This window comes from Equus caballus, chromosome 5 (assembly GCF_041296265.1).
Source record: "Equus caballus isolate H_3958 breed thoroughbred chromosome 5, TB-T2T, whole genome shotgun sequence".
NCBI lineage: Eukaryota > Metazoa > Chordata > Mammalia > Perissodactyla > Equidae > Equus > Equus caballus.
Window position 1 is genome coordinate 34,178,749 of NC_091688.1, and position 20,647 is coordinate 34,199,395.

Consider the following 20,647-nt stretch of genomic DNA (forward strand, 5'->3'; position numbering starts at 1 on the left):
CCTCCTCCGGGCCCGCGGCGCTCCGCTCGCACACCCGGGACTCCTCCTCACGCCACCCACCGCGCGGCTCACCGCCGTGCCCTCTTCCTGGGGTCACTTGGCCCTGTGCCCTGACCCGCGTGGGGGGCCACCCACCGGGACCGACGCCTCCATCCCGCACCGTCTCCCGCCCCCGCACGCGCACGCCCAGCACCCCGGCCGGGCCCGTGGGGGAACTTCCCGCGCTCACGGGGCGCACCCCTATGCCCACGGGGGCGCCTTGGCGCAGGGGAGAACGGCTCCGTCAAAGTCCAGCGTGGGGCCCGCGGCAGCTTCCTGCCGCTCATCGGCTCGGCCCTCCCCTCTGCCTCGGCCGGAACCGGTCCCTGGACAGATACTCAGCTCCGCTGGCTGACGGCGGCGCGCCCGTCGTGGCGGCAAGGGGCCGGAGAGCTGCCATCTCCTTTGGGGAGCACCCGCAGGAGAAGATGGATGCGGGGCTGGAGAGAGGGATGGCGTGGGTGGACGCCGAGGCGGGAAGGGGAACGCCGTCCAAAGTCCCATCTCGGTGTGGGGAGGGGCGCGGGGGAGGCAAGAGTTCCGGGGAACGCCCTGGCCACTTGGCCATAGGACGCGGAGCGTCGCTGAGGCCACTGGAAGAAAACGCTGGCCAAGCGTCGCCCCACCCCACCCCCGCCACCCCTCCGCCCCCAGCCCCTCCCCACCTGCTTGCCCGTGGCGTTTTCCGGAACGGCCTCCTGTAGCTCCCTGCTCTGTGTCCTCCGCGGCGGGCTGGTCTCGCTAGCCCGACGGACGGACGGCTCGAGGGTCACTGGCCCATCTCCGCCTCTCGGGCGCCGCGGCCGGGCCCTCGGCTCCCGCGCCCGCGCGAGACCCAGACGCCCCTGGCGCCCAATCGCCGGGCCCCCGGGACACGCAGCGGGGCCAGGACCCGGCAGGCGGCGGCGGGAAAGCTGCCGGCGCCTTGGCTGGCGCGAGGGGCGAAGCCAGGGACCACAGGTCTCGGCAGGTGGCCCGACCGGTCCAGGGAGACCCCTGCCCCATCCCGCCCGCACCCCCAGCCCCGGCCCCAGCCCCAGCCCCCGCCCCCACCGGCGGCCCCAGCTCGGGAGGGACCAAGGGGCGGCTTGGGGGCCGCGACACTGTCGCGGCCGAAGCCAGGCTGCGGGAGAGTCGAAGCGCGTGCGGGGGCCGGCGGCGGGGCTGTGCGCCCGCGGCCACGGCGGGAGGGAGGCGGCCCCAGCCACCGAGGAAGAGGGGAAGCGAGGCGAGCGTCCGAGGAGGAGGAGGGGAGACGCCCAGGGGGCGAGCGGGGGCCGAAAGGTCTGCCGTTGGCAGGGGTGGAGGGAGCGTGGCAGGGTCAGGGCTGGACGTGGCGGGTGGCCTTGTCGGGAGGCCGAGGCCAGGGGGCGAGGGGCGAAGCGAGCGAGCTCCGGCGCGGGCTAAAAGTGTGCGTGGTGGGGGGAGGGGTCGCGGCCGCCCGCGCCGCGCCGGGGAGGCGGAGGTCGGGCGGTCGGCAGGCGGGCAGGCGGAGAGGAAGAAGAAAGGCTTCCCTGACCGGGAATCGAACCCGGGCCGCGGCGGTGAGAGCGCCGAATCCTAACCACTAGACCACCAGGGAGCGTCGGGCTTCGCGCCTCGCCTGCGCCTCCTGGACCCGGGGCCCGCAGCCCGCCCGCTCGCCGCTCCCTCGCCGCCGGGGCCCCCTGCCTTGCGCAGGCCAGCCGCCCGCCGCCCCGGCCCAGGCACGCGCCCTCGCCGGCTTCCTGCTCGCCGCGCCCTCAAAACGCTGCGCGCGCCTCCTGCCCGCACGCACGCGCGCGCACACACACACACGCACAGCCGCACGCCCGCCGCCCGCCGCCCGCCGCCCGCCTGCGGGGCGGGAGGGCCCCGCAGCTCGGCAAAAGGTCGGTCCGCTGCGTTGGCCGGGAATCGAACCCGGGTCAACTGCTTGGAAGGCAGCTATGCTCACCACTATACCACCAACGCCGCACAGCCCGGCCTGCCCCGAGACGCCGGCCCGGGGCTCGCGCCACAGCCGTCCCGCCGCCGCCGCCGCCGCCGCCTGGCGCAGCCCTGCTCCGACGCCCCGCCCGCCCGCAGCGCGGCGCTGCCACCGGCGCCACCAACCGCCGCCCCGCGCCAGCGCCAGCGCCGCGCCCGACGCGGCAGCCCTCGTCCGCCGGGACGGACCGCCTCTGGGGGGCGCCCTCGCTGCCACTCCACCAAGCGACCGCCATTCCGACGCCGACCGCCCCGCCAAAGCCCCGGCCGGGCGCCCGCCCTCCACCGGCCGGCTCGCCCCAGCCCTTCTCCACCGGCTGCTCGGCGAGGCAGCTGCGCGCACCGAGAGGGGACCCACCCGCCGCCCGTCCCGGCAGCTGTGCAGCTGTGCAGCTGTGCAGCTGTGCAGCTGTGCAGCGCGCGTCGCGCGTCGCGTCGCAGGGAGCCCCGTGCGCCAGCCGCTGGGGGCGGGCCGCTCGTCGGGCGCTGCGGGGAGCAGAGGAAGCCTTGGCTCGGCCGTGCCGAACGACCGCCGCCCGACGGCGAGGGGGCCTCGGGGAGGGGTCCCCGTGGGCAGGCCGGGCACGGGTTGGCGGCCTGCGCCTGGCTGCAGGGCGGGGCAGGGCGAAGAAGCGCCCTCGGGGGCAAGCGGCAGGACGCAGAGCGGCGCCAGCCACCAAAAAGGGACGTCTTGCCTCCCCGTCGGGGAATCGAACCCCGGTCTCCCGCGTGACAGGCGGGGATACTCACCACTATACTAACGAGGACGGCGGCGGCCGCCCTGGCGCACGACCGCTCTCCGGCTGCCTGCCGACGCCGACCCCCGCCCTCGAGGCCCTGCCCGCCACCGGTGCCCGGCACGTGTGCCCCATCCGACCCGACAGCCAAACGACCGCGTCATCCAGCAAAGCGGACCGCGACCCGCACCCGGACCCGCACACGACCCCGACCCCGGCCGCGCGCCCGGCCCTGGCGGCGCCGGCGGCGGCGGCGGCGGCGGCGGCTGGAAATGCCGAGTCTGCGACGCCTCTTGCCTCCCGTGCGGAGATCGCGCCGCGAGGAAGAGGCCCTCTCGAGAGGGCCAGCGAGGCGGCGAGGAGAAGGGGGGCGCGCGCCGGGCCGCGTCCTTGTCCCGGCCGGCGCCCGGGGTGGGCGACGGGGCGGCGGCGGCGGTGGAGCCGGGCGAGTCCGCTGGCCTTGCTCCACGTCGGCCGGCGCGCGCGTCCCGTCCGTGGCGCGCCCACAAAGACGCCCGCCAGGCGCCGCGGGCGGCCAAGGGCCCCGCCGGCCGCGTCGGCTCCCAGCCAGGCGAGCGGCCACGCGCCCAGGCCCGCCGTCAGGATGGCCGAGCGGTCTAAGGCGCTGCGTTCAGGTCGCAGTCTCCCCTGGAGGCGTGGGTTCGAATCCCACTCCTGACACGCCGACCTTTTGGCCCGCCCAACCAACGCCCGCCTCCCGGGCCTCCCGCACACCCGAGCGCCGCCCTTGGCCGCCTTCCTGGCCGGCCCGGGCTGGCGCTCCGGCCTGTGGCCGCCGCGCCAAACTCCAGGCCCCTACACGCACGCCTCTCGACCCCACCAGCTTCTCACGCCCGCCGCTGCGCGGGCCTGGCGCACTCAGCCCAGGAGGCTGCCCCAGCGCCTCGAACCCACTGGCAACCGGCCTTCCCGACACAGCGCGCGCGCCCCCGCCCACTCACTCACACACCCTTCGCACCGGACCCCACACGCGGGGGCTTCAGGACTTCGCGCCACATCGTTCCTCGCCTGCTCTCCCCTTCCCCCTCCGCACACGAGCCCCCCCCCCCATTAGGGGGTTGTGTAGCCCTCCCTCACACTCGCGCTCCCACTCCCACTCCCGCTACCCCACCCCACCCGACCCCACCCCACCCCACCCCACCCCACCCCACCCGACCCTGCGTGTGCAAAACCCTCCAAGGGTCACCCTCCGACTTCTGCCTGGCGCACAGCGCCTCGCTCTTGGAGCGCCACGCCTGCGCAACGGGCGGCACACCGTCCAACACGCTGGCCTTTCCCACAGCCCCCGGCCGCCCGGCCCGTCCATCCTCTCCACACCCTGCTCAGGTCGCCGTCCCCATCTCGCTGGCCTGTGGTGCCCACCACGACTTTTCACCTCGGGGCCTCGCCCGGGCCACACATGCCTGCCTCCCGGGCCCCACGCAGCCCGGCCTTCTGCTCGCCAGCCCAGCACAGCGCCCTCCCTGCACGGGGCCTGCCTGGCACGCGGGCCCAACCCGGCAAGCTGGCTCCGGGGAGCAGCGAGCCGAAGCCCTGGATCCCCGTCGCCCACACGCAACGTCGGGCCCACGGCCGGGGCCAAGCCCCGTCTGCACGCGCCAAGGCGCCTCGGGGACCCAAACCCACGACCACACGACGGCGCGCCTCCTCCGCGGGCGGCCCGCCAGCCGGCAGCCACTCTGCCAAAGCGCGCCCGCCATCCAAGAACGCGCTCCTGCCTCGCCACCAAGGCACCCCGGAGCCGGACCCTTGCGGGCGAGCCGTCGGCCAGAGCGCAGGCGCCAGGCTCAGGCCCCTCGGGTCTCTTGGCATGAGCGCCGCTCAGCGGCGGGCGGCCGAGGCGGCGCTCCCCAGCCTGCGGCTCCCACGGCCGCCCCCACGCCACGGCCCTCCCACCCAGCCCTGCCCTGCACGGCCCTGCCCTGCCCTGCCCTGCCCTGCCCTCGCCCGGCAGGCCGCGCCGTTGGCGCCCGCGCACGGCCACGCGCCCAGCGCACCCGAGGGGAAGCCCGCCGCCCAGGGGACTTGGGCACGGGCCCGTGGGTCGTCGAAGGGAACGTCGCCCGCCACACATCGCCGCCCCTCGTTGTCATCCGAGCGCGGGCCAGGCTGGGCGCGGCTCCTGGCTTCCTCTGGCGACGCCGGCAGGGTCGCGGCGGCCCTGGGCCGGACACAAGGCGCGGCATGGGCCGAGGCCGCCCCGCTCTGTCGCGGCTCCTCCGCGCCTCGGCGCACAGGTGCCACCGCGCCTCCGTGTCTCCCTGCACCGCACCCCCTCCGACCGCGCCTGCCCCCCCCCCGCCCGCCCCCGAGCGCCCTCCAGGGCCCCGCAGGGCCGTGACCAGTGTCGGGCGGCTGGTGGCGAGCGCCGCTGGGGCGGCGCCTGGTGGCGCCGGCCACCGGTGCATGGGTGGTTCAGTGGTAGAATTCTCGCCTGCCACGCGGGAGGCCCGGGTTCGATTCCCGGCCCATGCAGCACCCCGTCCCCTTTTGGTCCCGCGGCCCCGACGTCCAGCTTAGGCTGCCTCTCTCCTGCGCTCGAGGCCGCCGCCACACACCAACACCTTCCGCCCGCCCCGGGCCCTCGCTCTCGCCCTGGAGACAAAAGTCCCCCCCCACCCCCGCCAAACACGCACCCCGGGAACCAAACGCCCGCCCCCCCAACCCCCCGTGCCCTGACACATTCACGGCCCAGCCACTCTCGTGCCCGCGCACCTTCCTTCCTTGTCCCTCTTCTCTTCCTTCCCGTGACCCCGCTCGAGTCACGCGTTTCCCTTCGAGGGACACTCTCCCGCAGCACACGCGGGCCCATGCACGCCCCACCTCCTCACGCTCCGCCACCTTTCCCCGCTCTCCGGCTCGCCCTGACCCCGGCCGGCAAGTTACGCGGCGTTGGCACTGCCGGCAGGAAGGAACGTGCCGCTCCTACGGGTGACCCACCGCCTTCTCCCGGAGGGTCCCAGTGTCCTGGTGGCGCGCCCTCGAGTCTTTCCAAAGAGTTCCGCGAGATCGTCACCATGCACGCCCGCCGTGTGTTCACCTGATCCCGCTCGGCCGCCATCGGTAGCCAACGCTCGCCGGCCCCTCCACCACCGAAACCACCTGCGCCGCCACCGCGACCCAGTCCACCCACCCCGCCCCTCCCCCCCCCACACCCCGGCGCCAGCACCAAGTCCACCACGGGTCAGCACCGGCACCACGACGAATCCTCGCCGCCACCCCCGCCCCCAGGACGCCCCGAGGACACTGCCAAGTCCGCCGCCACCCCAGCCTGCAAGCCCCAAGCCGCACCCCCAGCCCCAGCCCCTCCACCTCCACCCTCACCACCCCCCTACTGCCCCAACACCCCGACGCCTGTCAGGCCCCTCCTCCCCGCGCCCCCACTTTCCAAATCCTTCCCGGCCGGGGATCCTCCGTTCCGTTGGTCCCTTTGGCCTCTTCTCAACTCAACCCCCAACGCACACCCGAGACGCGACTCTCCGTCCCCAGGACAGGTCGTTTCTGTCTCTGGGGCAGTGGCATTCCCCGCCCTTGCCCGCTCCCCACCCCTCCTCTCACCCTACTCCTTAGCCTCACCACCTCGCAGCGCAGCACAGCACAGCCAGTCTCGCCCGCCGGCGTCCTCTCCCACCGCAGGGGCTTCCGTCTTCCTCGCACCGGAGCCCACTGCCCCTGCTTGCCACCCGCCGCTCCTTACCGCCTCCAGGCACCCCCGCCCCACCATCCGCCAACAACCCCGCGGACCCTATGGTCCTCTCTCGCACGACCCGCCCCGAGGACTCGCTTCCCCCGGCCCTGTCCCCCCCCGCCCCCCCGCCTCAGGCCCCTCGTCCCCACCCCAACCCTAGATCTCACCCGCCGCCACCCGTGCCGGCCAAGGGGCCTGGCCGCCCGGAGCCCCTGCCTGAGCGGCCCGTTCCCGCAAGCCCCGCACCTCCTCCGGGCCCGCGGCGCTCCGCTCGCACACCCGGGACTCCTCCTCACGCCACCCACCGCGCGGCTCACCGCCGTGCCCTCTTCCTGGGGTCACTTGGCCCTGTGCCCTGACCCGCGTGGGGGGCCACCCACCGGGACCGACGCCTCCATCCCGCACCGTCTCCCGCCCCCGCACGCGCACGCCCAGCACCCCGGCCGGGCCCGTGGGGGAACTTCCCGCGCTCACGGGGCGCACCCCTATGCCCACGGGGGCGCCTTGGCGCAGGGGAGAACGGCTCCGTCAAAGTCCAGCGTGGGGCCCGCGGCAGCTTCCTGCCGCTCATCGGCTCGGCCCTCCCCTCTGCCTCGGCCGGAACCGGTCCCTGGACAGATACTCAGCTCCGCTGGCTGACGGCGGCGCGCCCGTCGTGGCGGCAAGGGGCCGGAGAGCTGCCATCTCCTTTGGGGAGCACCCGCAGGAGAAGATGGATGCGGGGCTGGAGAGAGGGATGGCGTGGGTGGACGCCGAGGCGGGAAGGGGAACGCCGTCCAAAGTCCCATCTCGGTGTGGGGAGGGGCGCGGGGGAGGCAAGAGTTCCGGGGAACGCCCTGGCCACTTGGCCATAGGACGCGGAGCGTCGCTGAGGCCACTGGAAGAAAACGCTGGCCAAGCGTCGCCCCACCCCACCCCCGCCACCCCTCCGCCCCCAGCCCCTCCCCACCTGCTTGCCCGTGGCGTTTTCCGGAACGGCCTCCTGTAGCTCCCTGCTCTGTGTCCTCCGCGGCGGGCTGGTCTCGCTAGCCCGACGGACGGACGGCTCGAGGGTCACTGGCCCATCTCCGCCTCTCGGGCGCCGCGGCCGGGCCCTCGGCTCCCGCGCCCGCGCGAGACCCAGACGCCCCTGGCGCCCAATCGCCGGGCCCCCGGGACACGCAGCGGGGCCAGGACCCGGCAGGCGGCGGCGGGAAAGCTGCCGGCGCCTTGGCTGGCGCGAGGGGCGAAGCCAGGGACCACAGGTCTCGGCAGGTGGCCCGACCGGTCCAGGGAGACCCCTGCCCCATCCCGCCCGCACCCCCAGCCCCGGCCCCAGCCCCAGCCCCCGCCCCCACCGGCGGCCCCAGCTCGGGAGGGACCAAGGGGCGGCTTGGGGGCCGCGACACTGTCGCGGCCGAAGCCAGGCTGCGGGAGAGTCGAAGCGCGTGCGGGGGCCGGCGGCGGGGCTGTGCGCCCGCGGCCACGGCGGGAGGGAGGCGGCCCCAGCCACCGAGGAAGAGGGGAAGCGAGGCGAGCGTCCGAGGAGGAGGAGGGGAGACGCCCAGGGGGCGAGCGGGGGCCGAAAGGTCTGCCGTTGGCAGGGGTGGAGGGAGCGTGGCAGGGTCAGGGCTGGACGTGGCGGGTGGCCTTGTCGGGAGGCCGAGGCCAGGGGGCGAGGGGCGAAGCGAGCGAGCTCCGGCGCGGGCTAAAAGTGTGCGTGGTGGGGGGAGGGGTCGCGGCCGCCCGCGCCGCGCCGGGGAGGCGGAGGTCGGGCGGTCGGCAGGCGGGCAGGCGGAGAGGAAGAAGAAAGGCTTCCCTGACCGGGAATCGAACCCGGGCCGCGGCGGTGAGAGCGCCGAATCCTAACCACTAGACCACCAGGGAGCGTCGGGCTTCGCGCCTCGCCTGCGCCTCCTGGACCCGGGGCCCGCAGCCCGCCCGCTCGCCGCTCCCTCGCCGCCGGGGCCCCCTGCCTTGCGCAGGCCAGCCGCCCGCCGCCCCGGCCCAGGCACGCGCCCTCGCCGGCTTCCTGCTCGCCGCGCCCTCAAAACGCTGCGCGCGCCTCCTGCCCGCACGCACGCGCGCGCACACACACACACGCACAGCCGCACGCCCGCCGCCCGCCGCCCGCCGCCCGCCTGCGGGGCGGGAGGGCCCCGCAGCTCGGCAAAAGGTCGGTCCGCTGCGTTGGCCGGGAATCGAACCCGGGTCAACTGCTTGGAAGGCAGCTATGCTCACCACTATACCACCAACGCCGCACAGCCCGGCCTGCCCCGAGACGCCGGCCCGGGGCTCGCGCCACAGCCGTCCCGCCGCCGCCGCCGCCGCCGCCTGGCGCAGCCCTGCTCCGACGCCCCGCCCGCCCGCAGCGCGGCGCTGCCACCGGCGCCACCAACCGCCGCCCCGCGCCAGCGCCAGCGCCGCGCCCGACGCGGCAGCCCTCGTCCGCCGGGACGGACCGCCTCTGGGGGGCGCCCTCGCTGCCACTCCACCAAGCGACCGCCATTCCGACGCCGACCGCCCCGCCAAAGCCCCGGCCGGGCGCCCGCCCTCCACCGGCCGGCTCGCCCCAGCCCTTCTCCACCGGCTGCTCGGCGAGGCAGCTGCGCGCACCGAGAGGGGACCCACCCGCCGCCCGTCCCGGCAGCTGTGCAGCTGTGCAGCTGTGCAGCTGTGCAGCTGTGCAGCGCGCGTCGCGCGTCGCGTCGCAGGGAGCCCCGTGCGCCAGCCGCTGGGGGCGGGCCGCTCGTCGGGCGCTGCGGGGAGCAGAGGAAGCCTTGGCTCGGCCGTGCCGAACGACCGCCGCCCGACGGCGAGGGGGCCTCGGGGAGGGGTCCCCGTGGGCAGGCCGGGCACGGGTTGGCGGCCTGCGCCTGGCTGCAGGGCGGGGCAGGGCGAAGAAGCGCCCTCGGGGGCAAGCGGCAGGACGCAGAGCGGCGCCAGCCACCAAAAAGGGACGTCTTGCCTCCCCGTCGGGGAATCGAACCCCGGTCTCCCGCGTGACAGGCGGGGATACTCACCACTATACTAACGAGGACGGCGGCGGCCGCCCTGGCGCACGACCGCTCTCCGGCTGCCTGCCGACGCCGACCCCCGCCCTCGAGGCCCTGCCCGCCACCGGTGCCCGGCACGTGTGCCCCATCCGACCCGACAGCCAAACGACCGCGTCATCCAGCAAAGCGGACCGCGACCCGCACCCGGACCCGCACACGACCCCGACCCCGGCCGCGCGCCCGGCCCTGGCGGCGCCGGCGGCGGCGGCGGCGGCGGCGGCTGGAAATGCCGAGTCTGCGACGCCTCTTGCCTCCCGTGCGGAGATCGCGCCGCGAGGAAGAGGCCCTCTCGAGAGGGCCAGCGAGGCGGCGAGGAGAAGGGGGGCGCGCGCCGGGCCGCGTCCTTGTCCCGGCCGGCGCCCGGGGTGGGCGACGGGGCGGCGGCGGCGGTGGAGCCGGGCGAGTCCGCTGGCCTTGCTCCACGTCGGCCGGCGCGCGCGTCCCGTCCGTGGCGCGCCCACAAAGACGCCCGCCAGGCGCCGCGGGCGGCCAAGGGCCCCGCCGGCCGCGTCGGCTCCCAGCCAGGCGAGCGGCCACGCGCCCAGGCCCGCCGTCAGGATGGCCGAGCGGTCTAAGGCGCTGCGTTCAGGTCGCAGTCTCCCCTGGAGGCGTGGGTTCGAATCCCACTCCTGACACGCCGACCTTTTGGCCCGCCCAACCAACGCCCGCCTCCCGGGCCTCCCGCACACCCGAGCGCCGCCCTTGGCCGCCTTCCTGGCCGGCCCGGGCTGGCGCTCCGGCCTGTGGCCGCCGCGCCAAACTCCAGGCCCCTACACGCACGCCTCTCGACCCCACCAGCTTCTCACGCCCGCCGCTGCGCGGGCCTGGCGCACTCAGCCCAGGAGGCTGCCCCAGCGCCTCGAACCCACTGGCAACCGGCCTTCCCGACACAGCGCGCGCGCCCCCGCCCACTCACTCACACACCCTTCGCACCGGACCCCACACGCGGGGGCTTCAGGACTTCGCGCCACATCGTTCCTCGCCTGCTCTCCCCTTCCCCCTCCGCACACGAGCCCCCCCCCCATTAGGGGGTTGTGTAGCCCTCCCTCCCACTCGCGCTCCCACTCCCACTCCCGCTACCCCACCCCACCCCACCCCACCCCACCCCACCCCACCCCACCCGACCCTGCGTGTGCAAAACCCTCCAAGGGTCACCCTCCGACTTCTGCCTGGCGCACAGCGCCTCGCTCTTGGAGCGCCACGCCTGCGCAACGGGCGGCACACCGTCCAACACGCTGGCCTTTCCCACAGCCCCCCGCCGCCCGGCCCGTCCATCCTCTCCACACCCTGCTCAGGTCGCCGTCCCCATCTCGCTGGCCTGTGGTGCCCACCACGACTTTTCACCTCGGGGCCTCGCCCGGGCCACACATGCCTGCCTCCCGGGCCCCACGCAGCCCGGCCTTCTGCTCGCCAGCCCACCACAGCGCCCTCCCTGCACGGGGCCTGCCTGGCACGCGGGCCCAACCCGGCAAGCTGGCTCCGGGGAGCAGCGAGCCGAAGCCCTGGATCCCCGTCGCCCACACGCAACGTCGGGCCCACGGCCGGGGCCAAGCCCCGTCTGCACGCGCCAAGGCGCCTCGGGGACCCAAACCCACGACCACACGACGGCGCGCCTCCTCCGCGGGCGGCCCGCCAGCCGGCAGCCACTCTGCCAAAGCGCGCCCGCCATCCAAGAACGCGCTCCTGCCTCGCCACCAAGGCACCCCGGAGCCGGACCCTTGCGGGCGAGCCGTCGGCCAGAGCGCAGGCGCCAGGCTCAGGCCCCTCGGGTCTCTTGGCATGAGCGCCGCTCAGCGGCGGGCGGCCGAGGCGGCGCTCCCCAGCCTGCGGCTCCCACGGCCGCCCCCACGCCACGGCCCTCCCACCCAGCCCTGCCCTGCACGGCCCTGCCCTGCCCTGCCCTGCCCTCGCCCGGCAGGCCGCGCCGTTGGCGCCCGCGCACGGCCACGCGCCCAGCGCACCCGAGGGGAAGCCCGCCGCCCAGGGGACTTGGGCACGGGCCCGTGGGTCGTCGAAGGGAACGTCGCCCGCCACACATCGCCGCCCCTCGTTGTCATCCGAGCGCGGGCCAGGCTGGGCGCGGCTCCTGGCTTCCTCTGGCGACGCCGGCAGGGTCGCGGCGGCCCTGGGCCGGACACAAGGCGCGGCATGGGCCGAGGCCGCCCCGCTCTGTCGCGGCTCCTCCGCGCCTCGGCGCACAGGTGCCACCGCGCCTCCGTGTCTCCCTGCACCGCACCCCCTCCGACCGCGCCTGCCCCCCCACCCGCCCGCCCCCGAGCGCCCTCCAGGGCCCCGCAGGGCCGTGACCAGTGTCGGGCGGCTGGTGGCGAGCGCCGCTGGGGCGGCGCCTGGTGGCGCCGGCCACCGGTGCATGGGTGGTTCAGTGGTAGAATTCTCGCCTGCCACGCGGGAGGCCCGGGTTCGATTCCCGGCCCATGCAGCACCCCGTCCCCTTTTGGTCCCGCGGCCCCGACGTCCAGCTTAGGCTGCCTCTCTCCTGCGCTCGAGGCCGCCGCCACACACCAACACCTTCCGCCCGCCCCGGGCCCTCGCTCTCGCCCTGGAGACAAAAGTCCCCCCCCACCCCCGCCAAACACGCACCCCGGGAACCAAACGCCCGCCCCCCAACCCCCCGTGCCCTGACACATTCACGGCCCAGCCACTCTCGTGCCCGCGCACCTTCCTTCCTTGTCCCTCTTCTCTTCCTTCCCGTGACCCCGCTCGAGTCACGCGTTTCCCTTCGAGGGACACTCTCCCGCAGCACACGCGGGCCCATGCACGCCCCACCTCCTCACGCTCCGCCACCTTTCCCCGCTCTCCGGCTCGCCCTGACCCCGGCCGGCAAGTTACGCGGCGTTGGCACTGCCGGCAGGAAGGAACGTGCCGCTCCTACGGGTGACCCACCGCCTTCTCCCGGAGGGTCCCAGTGTCCTGGTGGCGCGCCCTCGAGTCTTTCCAAAGAGTTCCGCGAGATCGTCACCATGCACGCCCGCCGTGTGTTCACCTGATCCCGCTCGGCCGCCATCGGTAGCCAACGCTCGCCGGCCCCTCCACCACCGAAACCACCTGCGCCGCCACCGCGACCCAGTCCACCCACCCCGCCCCTCCCCCCCCACACCCCGGCGCCAGCACCAAGTCCACCACGGGTCAGCACCGGCACCACGACGAATCCTCGCCGCCACCCCCGCCCCCAGGACGCCCCGAGGACACTGCCAAGTCCGCCGCCACCCCAGCCTGCAAGCCCCAAGCCGCACCCCCAGCCCCAGCCCCTCCACCTCCACCCTCACCACCCCCCTACTGCCCCAACACCCCGACGCCTGTCAGGCCCCTCCTCCCCGCGCCCCCACTTTCCAAATCCTTCCCGGCCGGGGATCCTCCGTTCCGTTGGTCCCTTTGGCCTCTTCTCAACTCAACCCCCAACGCACACCCGAGACGCGACTCTCCGTCCCCAGGACAGGTCGTTTCTGTCTCTGGGGCAGTGGCATTCCCCGCCCTTGCCCGCTCCCCACCCCTCCTCTCACCCTACTCCTTAGCCTCACCACCTCGCAGCGCAGCACAGCACAGCCAGTCTCGCCCGCCGGCGTCCTCTCCCACCGCAGGGGCTTCCGTCTTCCTCGCACCGGAGCCCACTGCCCCTGCTTGCCACCCGCCGCTCCTTACCGCCTCCAGGCACCCCCGCCCCACCATCCGCCAACAACCCCGCGGACCCTATGGTCCTCTCTCGCACGACCCGCCCCGAGGACTCGCTTCCCCCGGCCCTGTCCCCCCCCGCCCCCCCGCCTCAGGCCCCTCGTCCCCACCCCAACCCTAGATCTCACCCGCCGCCACCCGTGCCGGCCAAGGGGCCTGGCCGCCCGGAGCCCCTGCCTGAGCGGCCCGTTCCCGCAAGCCCCGCACCTCCTCCGGGCCCGCGGCGCTCCGCTCGCACACCCGGGACTCCTCCTCACGCCACCCACCGCGCGGCTCACCGCCGTGCCCTCTTCCTGGGGTCACTTGGCCCTGTGCCCTGACCCGCGTGGGGGGCCACCCACCGGGACCGACGCCTCCATCCCGCACCGTCTCCCGCCCCCGCACGCGCACGCCCAGCACCCCGGCCGGGCCCGTGGGGGAACTTCCCGCGCTCACGGGGCGCACCCCTATGCCCACGGGGGCGCCTTGGCGCAGGGGAGAACGGCTCCGTCAAAGTCCAGCGTGGGGCCCGCGGCAGCTTCCTGCCGCTCATCGGCTCGGCCCTCCCCTCTGCCTCGGCCGGAACCGGTCCCTGGACAGATACTCAGCTCCGCTGGCTGACGGCGGCGCGCCCGTCGTGGCGGCAAGGGGCCGGAGAGCTGCCATCTCCTTTGGGGAGCACCCGCAGGAGAAGATGGATGCGGGGCTGGAGAGAGGGATGGCGTGGGTGGACGCCGAGGCGGGAAGGGGAACGCCGTCCAAAGTCCCATCTCGGTGTGGGGAGGGGCGCGGGGGAGGCAAGAGTTCCGGGGAACGCCCTGGCCACTTGGCCATAGGACGCGGAGCGTCGCTGAGGCCACTGGAAGAAAACGCTGGCCAAGCGTCGCCCCACCCCACCCCCGCCACCCCTCCGCCCCCAGCCCCTCCCCACCTGCTTGCCCGTGGCGTTTTCCGGAACGGCCTCCTGTAGCTCCCTGCTCTGTGTCCTCCGCGGCGGGCTGGTCTCGCTAGCCCGACGGACGGACGGCTCGAGGGTCACTGGCCCATCTCCGCCTCTCGGGCGCCGCGGCCGGGCCCTCGGCTCCCGCGCCCGCGCGAGACCCAGACGCCCCTGGCGCCCAATCGCCGGGCCCCCGGGACACGCAGCGGGGCCAGGACCCGGCAGGCGGCGGCGGGAAAGCTGCCGGCGCCTTGGCTGGCGCGAGGGGCGAAGCCAGGGACCACAGGTCTCGGCAGGTGGCCCGACCGGTCCAGGGAGACCCCTGCCCCATCCCGCCCGCACCCCCAGCCCCGGCCCCAGCCCCAGCCCCCGCCCCCACCGGCGGCCCCAGCTCGGGAGGGACCAAGGGGCGGCTTGGGGGCCGCGACACTGTCGCGGCCGAAGCCAGGCTGCGGGAGAGTCGAAGCGCGTGCGGGGGCCGGCGGCGGGGCTGTGCGCCCGCGGCCACGGCGGGAGGGAGGCGGCCCCAGCCACCGAGGAAGAGGGGAAGCGAGGCGAGCGTCCGAGGAGGAGGAGGGGAGACGCCCAGGGGGCGAGCGGGGGCCGAAAGGTCTGCCGTTGGCAGGGGTGGAGGGAGCGTGGCAGGGTCAGGGCTGGACGTGGCGGGTGGCCTTGTCGGGAGGCCGAGGCCAGGGGGCGAGGGGCGAAGCGAGCGAGCTCCGGCGCGGGCTAAAAGTGTGCGTGGTGGGGGGAGGGGTCGCGGCCGCCCGCGCCGCGCCGGGGAGGCGGAGGTCGGGCGGTCGGCAGGCGGGCAGGCGGAGAGGAAGAAGAAAGGCTTCCCTGACCGGGAATCGAACCCGGGCCGCGGCGGTGAGAGCGCCGAATCCTAACCACTAGACCACCAGGGAGCGTCGGGCTTCGCGCCTCGCCTGCGCCTCCTGGACCCGGGGCCCGCAGCCCGCCCGCTCGCCGCTCCCTCGCCGCCGGGGCCCCCTGCCTTGCGCAGGCCAGCCGCCCGCCGCCCCGGCCCAGGCACGCGCCCTCGCCGGCTTCCTGCTCGCCGCGCCCTCAAAACGCTGCGCGCGCCTCCTGCCCGCACGCACGCGCGCGCACACACACACACGCACAGCCGCACGCCCGCCGCCCGCCGCCCGCCGCCCGCCTGCGGGGCGGGAGGGCCCCGCAGCTCGGCAAAAGGTCGGTCCGCTGCGTTGGCCGGGAATCGAACCCGGGTCAACTGCTTGGAAGGCAGCTATGCTCACCACTATACCACCAACGCCGCACAGCCCGGCCTGCCCCGAGACGCCGGCCCGGGGCTCGCGCCACAGCCGTCCCGCCGCCGCCGCCGCCGCCGCCTGGCGCAGCCCTGCTCCGACGCCCCGCCCGCCCGCAGCGCGGCGCTGCCACCGGCGCCACCAACCGCCGCCCCGCGCCAGCGCCAGCGCCGCGCCCGACGCGGCAGCCCTCGTCCGCCGGGACGGACCGCCTCTGGGGGGCGCCCTCGCTGCCACTCCACCAAGCGACCGCCATTCCGACGCCGACCGCCCCGCCAAAGCCCCGGCCGGGCGCCCGCCCTCCACCGGCCGGCTCGCCCCAGCCCTTCTCCACCGGCTGCTCGGCGAGGCAGCTGCGCGCACCGAGAGGGGACCCACCCGCCGCCCGTCCCGGCAGCTGTGCAGCTGTGCAGCTGTGCAGCTGTGCAGCTGTGCAGCGCGCGTCGCGCGTCGCGTCGCAGGGAGCCCCGTGCGCCAGCCGCTGGGGGCGGGCCGCTCGTCGGGCGCTGCGGGGAGCAGAGGAAGCCTTGGCTCGGCCGTGCCGAACGACCGCCGCCCGACGGCGAGGGGGCCTCGGGGAGGGGTCCCCGTGGGCAGGCCGGGCACGGGTTGGCGGCCTGCGCCTGGCTGCAGGGCGGGGCAGGGCGAAGAAGCGCCCTCGGGGGCAAGCGGCAGGACGCAGAGCGGCGCCAGCCACCAAAAAGGGACGTCTTGCCTCCCCGTCGGGGAATCGAACCCCGGTCTCCCGCGTGACAGGCGGGGATACTCACCACTATACTAACGAGGACGGCGGCGGCCGCCCTGGCGCACGACCGCTCTCCGGCTGCCTGCCGACGCCGACCCCCGCCCTCGAGGCCCTGCCCGCCACCGGTGCCCGGCACGTGTGCCCCATCCGACCCGACAGCCAAACGACCGCGTCATCCAGCAAAGCGGACCGCGACCCGCACCCGGAACCGCACACGACCCCGACCCCGGCCGCGCGCCCGGCCCTGGCGGCGCCGGCGGCGGCGGCGGCGGCGGCTGGAAATGCCGAGTCTGCGACGCCTCTTGCCTCCCGTGCGGAGATCGCGCCGCGAGGAAGAGGCCCTCTCGAGAGGGCCAGCGAGGCGGCGAGGAGAAGGGGGGCGCGCGCCGGGCCGCGTCCTTGTCCCGGCCGGCGCCCGGGGTGGGCGACGGGGCGGCGGCGGCGGTGGAGCCGGGCGAGTCCGCTGGCCTTGCTCCACGTCGGCCGGCGCGCGCGTCCCGTCCGTGGCGCGCCCACAAAGACGCCCGCCAGGCGCCGCGGGCGGCCAAGGGCCCCGCCGGCCGCGTCGGCTCCCAGCCAGGCGAGCGGCCACGCGCCCAGGCCCGCCGTCAGGATGGCCGAGCGGTCTAAGGCGCTGCGTTCAGGTCGCAGTCTCCCCTGGAGGCGTGGGTTCGAATCCCACTCCTGACACGCCGACCTTTTGGCCCGCCCAACCAACGCCCGCCTCCCGGGCCTCCCGCACACCCGAGCGCCGCCCTTGGCCGCCTTCCTGGCCGGCCCGGGCTGGCGCTCCGGCCTGTGGCCGCCGCGCCAAACTCCAGGCCCCTACACGCACGCCTCTCGACCCCACCAGCTTCTCACGCGCGCCGCTGCGCGGGCCTGGCGCACTCAGCCCAGGAGGCTGCCCCAGCGCCTCGAACCCACTGGCAACCGGCCTTCCCGACACAGCGCGCGCGCCCCCGCCCACTCACTCACACACCCTTCGCACCGGACCCCACACGCGGGGGCTTCAGGACTTCGCGCCACATCGTTCCTCGCCTGCTCTCCCCTTCCCCCTCCGCACACGAGCCCCCCCCCCCCATTAGGGGGTTGTGTAGCCCTCCCTCCCACTCGCACTCCCACTCCCACTCCCGCTACCCCACCCCACCCCACCCCACCCCACCCCACCCCACCCCACCCCACCCTGCGTGTGCAAAACCCTCCAAGGGTCACCCTCCGACTTCTGCCTGGCGCACAGCGCCTCGCTCTTGGAGCGCCACGCCTGCGCAACGGGCGGCACACCGTCCAACACGCTGGCCTTTCCCACAGCCCCCCGCCGCCCGGCCCGTCCATCCTCTCCACACCCTGCTCAGGTCGCCGTCCCCATCTCGCTGGCCTGTGGTGCCCACCACGACTTTTCACCTCGGGGCCTCGCCCGGGCCACACATGCCTGCCTCCCGGGCCCCACGCAGCCCGGCCTTCTGCTCGCCAGCCCAGCACAGCGCCCTCCCTGCACGGGGCCTGCCTGGCACGCGGGCCCAACCCGGCAAGCTGGCTCCGGGGAGCAGCGAGCCGAAGCCCTGGATCCCCGTCGCCCACACGCAACGTCGGGCCCACGGCCGGGGCCAAGCCCCGTCTGCACGCGCCAAGGCGCCTCGGGGACCCAAACCCACGACCACACGACGGCGCGCCTCCTCCGCGGGCGGCCCGCCAGCCGGCAGCCACTCTGCCAAAGCGCGCCCGCCATCCAAGAACGCGCTCCTGCCTCGCCACCAAGGCACCCCGGAGCCGGACCCTTGCGGGCGAGCCGTCGGCCAGAGCGCAGGCGCCAGGCTCAGGCCCCTCGGGTCTCTTGGCATGAGCGCCGCTCAGCGGCGGGCGGCCGAGGCGGCGCTCCCCAGCCTGCGGCTCCCACGGCCGCCCCCACGCCACGGCCCTCCCACCCAGCCCTGCCCTGCACGGCCCTGCCCTGCCCTGCCCTGCCCTCGCCCGGCAGGCCGCGCTGTTGGCGCCCGCGCACGGCCACGCGCCCAGCGCACCCGAGGGGAAGCCCGCCGCCCAGGGGACTTGGGCACGGGCCCGTGGGTCGTCGAAGGGAACGTCGCCCGCCACACATCGCCGCCCCTCGTTGTCATCCGAGCGCGGGCCAGGCTGGGCGCGGCTCCTGGCTTCCTCTGGCGACGCCGGCAGGGTCGCGGCGGCCCTGGGCCGGACACAAGGCGCGGCATGGGCCGAGGCCGCCCCGCTCTGTCGCGGCTCCTCCGCGCCTCGGCGCACAGGTGCCACCGCGCCTCCGTGTCTCCCTGCACCGCACCCCCTCCGACCGCGCCTGCCCCCCCCCCGCCCGCCCCCGAGCGCCCTCCAGGGCCCCGCAGGGCCGTGACCAGTGTCGGGCGGCTGGTGGCGAGCGCCGCTGGGGCGGCGCCTGGTGGCGCCGGCCACCGGTGCATGGGTGGTTCAGTGGTAGAATTCTCGCCTGCCACGCGGGAGGCCCGGGTTCGATTCCCGGCCCATGCAGCACCCCGTCCCCTTTTGGTCCCGCGGCCCCGACGTCCAGCTTAGGCTGCCTCTCTCCTGCGCTCGAGGCCACCGCCACACACCAACACCTTCCGCCCGCCCCGGGCCCTCGCTCTCGCCCTGGAGACAAAAGTCCCCCCCCACCCCCGCCAAACACGCACCCCGGGAACCAAACGCCCGCCCCCCAACCCCCCGTGCCCTGACACATTCACGGCCCAGCCACTCTCGTGCCCGCGCACCTTCCTTCCTTGTCCCTCTTCTCTTCCTTCCCGTGACCCCGCTCGAGTCACGCGTTTCCCTTCGAGGGACACTCTCCCGCAGCACACGCGGGCCCATGCACGCCCCACCTCCTCACGCTCCGCCACCTTTCCCCGCTCTCCGGCTCGCCCTGACCCCGGCCGGCAAGTTACGCGGCGTTGGCACTGCCGGCAGGAAGGAACGTGCCGCTCCTACGGGTGACCCACCGCCTTCTCCCGGAGGGTCCCAGTGTCCTGGTGGCGCGCCCTCGAGTCTTTCCAAAGAGTTCCGCGAGATCGTCACCATGCACGCCCGCCGTGTGTTCACCTGATCCCGCTCGGCCGCCATCGGTAGCCAACGCTCGCCGGCCCCTCCACCACCGAAACCACCTGCGCCGCCACCGCGACCCAGTCCACCCACCCCGCCCCTCCCCCCCCCACACCCCGGCGCCAGCACCAAGTCCACCACGGGTCAGCACCGGCACCACGACGAATCCTCGCCGCCACCCCCGCCCCCAGGACGCCCCGAGGACACTGCCAAGTCCGCCGCCACCCCAGCCTGCAAGCCCCAAGCCGCACCCCCAGCCCCAGCCCCTCCACCTCCACCCTCACCACCCCCCTACTGCCCCAACACCCCGACGCCTGTCAGGCCCCTCCTCCCCGCGCCCCCACTTTCCAAATCCTTCCCGGCCGGGGATCCTCCGTTCCGTTGGTCCCTTTGGCCTCTTCTCAACTCAACCCCCAACGCACACCCGAGACGCGACTCTCCGTCCCCAGGACAGGTCGTTTCTGTCTCTGGGGCAGTGGCATTCCCCGCCCTTGCCCGCTCCCCACCCCTCCTCTCACCCTACTCCTTAGCCTCACCACCTCGCAGCGCAGCACAGCACAGCCAGTCTCGCCCGCCGGCGTCCTCTCCCACCGCAGGGGCTTCCGTCTTCCTCGCACCGGAGCCCACTGCCCCTGCTTGCCACCCGCCGCTCCTTACCGCCTCCAGGCACCCCCGCCCCACCATCCGCCAACAACCCCGCGGACCCTATGGTCCTCTCTCGCACGACCCGCCCCGAGGACTCGCTTCCCCCGGCCCTGTCCCCCCCCGCCCCCCCGCCTCAGGCCCCTCGTCCCCACCCCAACCCTAGATCTCACCCGCCGCCACCCGTGCCGGCCAAGGGGCCTGGCCGCCCGGAGCCCCTGCCTGAGCGGCCCGTTCCCGCAAGCCCCGCACCTCCTCCGGGCCCGCGGCGCTCCGCTCGCACACCCGGGACTCCTCCTCACGCCACCCACCGCGCGGCTCACCGCCGTGCCCTCTTCCTGGGGTCACTTGGCCCTGTGCCCTGACCCGCGTGGGGGGCCACCCACCGGGACCGACGCCTCCATCCCGCACCGTCTCCCGCCCCCGCACGCGCACGCCCAGCACCCCGGCCGGGCCCGTGGGGGAACTTCCCGCGCTCACGGGGCGCACCCCTATGCCCACGGGGGCGCCTTGGCGCAGGGGAGAACGGCTCCGTCAAAGTCCAGCGTGGGGCCCGCGGCAGCTTCCTGCCGCTCATCGGCTCGGCCCTCCCCTCTGCCTCGGCCGGAACCGGTCCCTGGACAGATACTCAGCTCCGCTGGCTGACGGCGGCGCGCCCGTCGTGGCGGCAAGGGGCCGGAGAGCTGCCATCTCCTTTGGGGAGCACCCGCAGGAGAAGATGGATGCGGGGCTGGAGAGAGGGATGGCGTGGGTGGACGCCGAGGCGGGAAGGGGAACGCCGTCCAAAGTCCCATCTCGGTGTGGGGAGGGGCGCGGGGGAGGCAAGAGT

At 75.5% G+C, this 20,647-nt stretch overlaps 15 non-coding genes across 15 annotated transcripts; 6 read left to right on the top strand and 9 right to left on the bottom strand.

The window, feature by feature from the left end:
* Positions 1 to 1,549: 1,549 nt before the first annotated feature.
* On the bottom strand, positions 1,550 to 1,621 carry TRNAE-CUC (transfer RNA glutamic acid (anticodon CUC)). The gene has a single exon. It is a non-coding gene; the product is annotated as a tRNA-Glu (tRNA).
* A 299-nt stretch (positions 1,622 to 1,920) lies between these two features.
* TRNAG-UCC (transfer RNA glycine (anticodon UCC)) lies at positions 1,921 to 1,992 on the bottom strand. Its single transcript has one exon. It is a non-coding gene; the product is annotated as a tRNA-Gly (tRNA).
* A 710-nt stretch (positions 1,993 to 2,702) lies between these two features.
* On the bottom strand, positions 2,703 to 2,774 carry TRNAD-GUC (transfer RNA aspartic acid (anticodon GUC)). The gene has a single exon. It is a non-coding gene; the product is annotated as a tRNA-Asp (tRNA).
* A 568-nt stretch (positions 2,775 to 3,342) lies between these two features.
* On the top strand, positions 3,343 to 3,425 carry TRNAL-CAG (transfer RNA leucine (anticodon CAG)). Its single transcript has one exon. It is a non-coding gene; the product is annotated as a tRNA-Leu (tRNA).
* A 1,744-nt stretch (positions 3,426 to 5,169) lies between these two features.
* On the top strand, positions 5,170 to 5,240 carry TRNAG-GCC (transfer RNA glycine (anticodon GCC)). Its single transcript has one exon. It is a non-coding gene; the product is annotated as a tRNA-Gly (tRNA).
* Positions 5,241 to 8,247: 3,007 nt separating this feature from the next.
* Positions 8,248 to 8,319, bottom strand: TRNAE-CUC (transfer RNA glutamic acid (anticodon CUC)). The gene has a single exon. It is a non-coding gene; the product is annotated as a tRNA-Glu (tRNA).
* Positions 8,320 to 8,618: 299 nt separating this feature from the next.
* On the bottom strand, positions 8,619 to 8,690 carry TRNAG-UCC (transfer RNA glycine (anticodon UCC)). Its single transcript has one exon. It is a non-coding gene; the product is annotated as a tRNA-Gly (tRNA).
* A 710-nt stretch (positions 8,691 to 9,400) lies between these two features.
* TRNAD-GUC (transfer RNA aspartic acid (anticodon GUC)) lies at positions 9,401 to 9,472 on the bottom strand. The gene has a single exon. It is a non-coding gene; the product is annotated as a tRNA-Asp (tRNA).
* Positions 9,473 to 10,040: 568 nt separating this feature from the next.
* Positions 10,041 to 10,123, top strand: TRNAL-CAG (transfer RNA leucine (anticodon CAG)). Its single transcript has one exon. It is a non-coding gene; the product is annotated as a tRNA-Leu (tRNA).
* Positions 10,124 to 11,857: 1,734 nt separating this feature from the next.
* On the top strand, positions 11,858 to 11,928 carry TRNAG-GCC (transfer RNA glycine (anticodon GCC)). The gene has a single exon. It is a non-coding gene; the product is annotated as a tRNA-Gly (tRNA).
* A 3,005-nt stretch (positions 11,929 to 14,933) lies between these two features.
* TRNAE-CUC (transfer RNA glutamic acid (anticodon CUC)) lies at positions 14,934 to 15,005 on the bottom strand. The gene has a single exon. It is a non-coding gene; the product is annotated as a tRNA-Glu (tRNA).
* Positions 15,006 to 15,304: 299 nt separating this feature from the next.
* On the bottom strand, positions 15,305 to 15,376 carry TRNAG-UCC (transfer RNA glycine (anticodon UCC)). The gene has a single exon. It is a non-coding gene; the product is annotated as a tRNA-Gly (tRNA).
* A 710-nt stretch (positions 15,377 to 16,086) lies between these two features.
* On the bottom strand, positions 16,087 to 16,158 carry TRNAD-GUC (transfer RNA aspartic acid (anticodon GUC)). The gene has a single exon. It is a non-coding gene; the product is annotated as a tRNA-Asp (tRNA).
* Positions 16,159 to 16,723: 565 nt separating this feature from the next.
* Positions 16,724 to 16,806, top strand: TRNAL-CAG (transfer RNA leucine (anticodon CAG)). The gene has a single exon. It is a non-coding gene; the product is annotated as a tRNA-Leu (tRNA).
* A 1,735-nt stretch (positions 16,807 to 18,541) lies between these two features.
* Positions 18,542 to 18,612, top strand: TRNAG-GCC (transfer RNA glycine (anticodon GCC)). The gene has a single exon. It is a non-coding gene; the product is annotated as a tRNA-Gly (tRNA).
* The last annotated feature ends 2,035 nt before the right edge of the window (positions 18,613 to 20,647 follow it).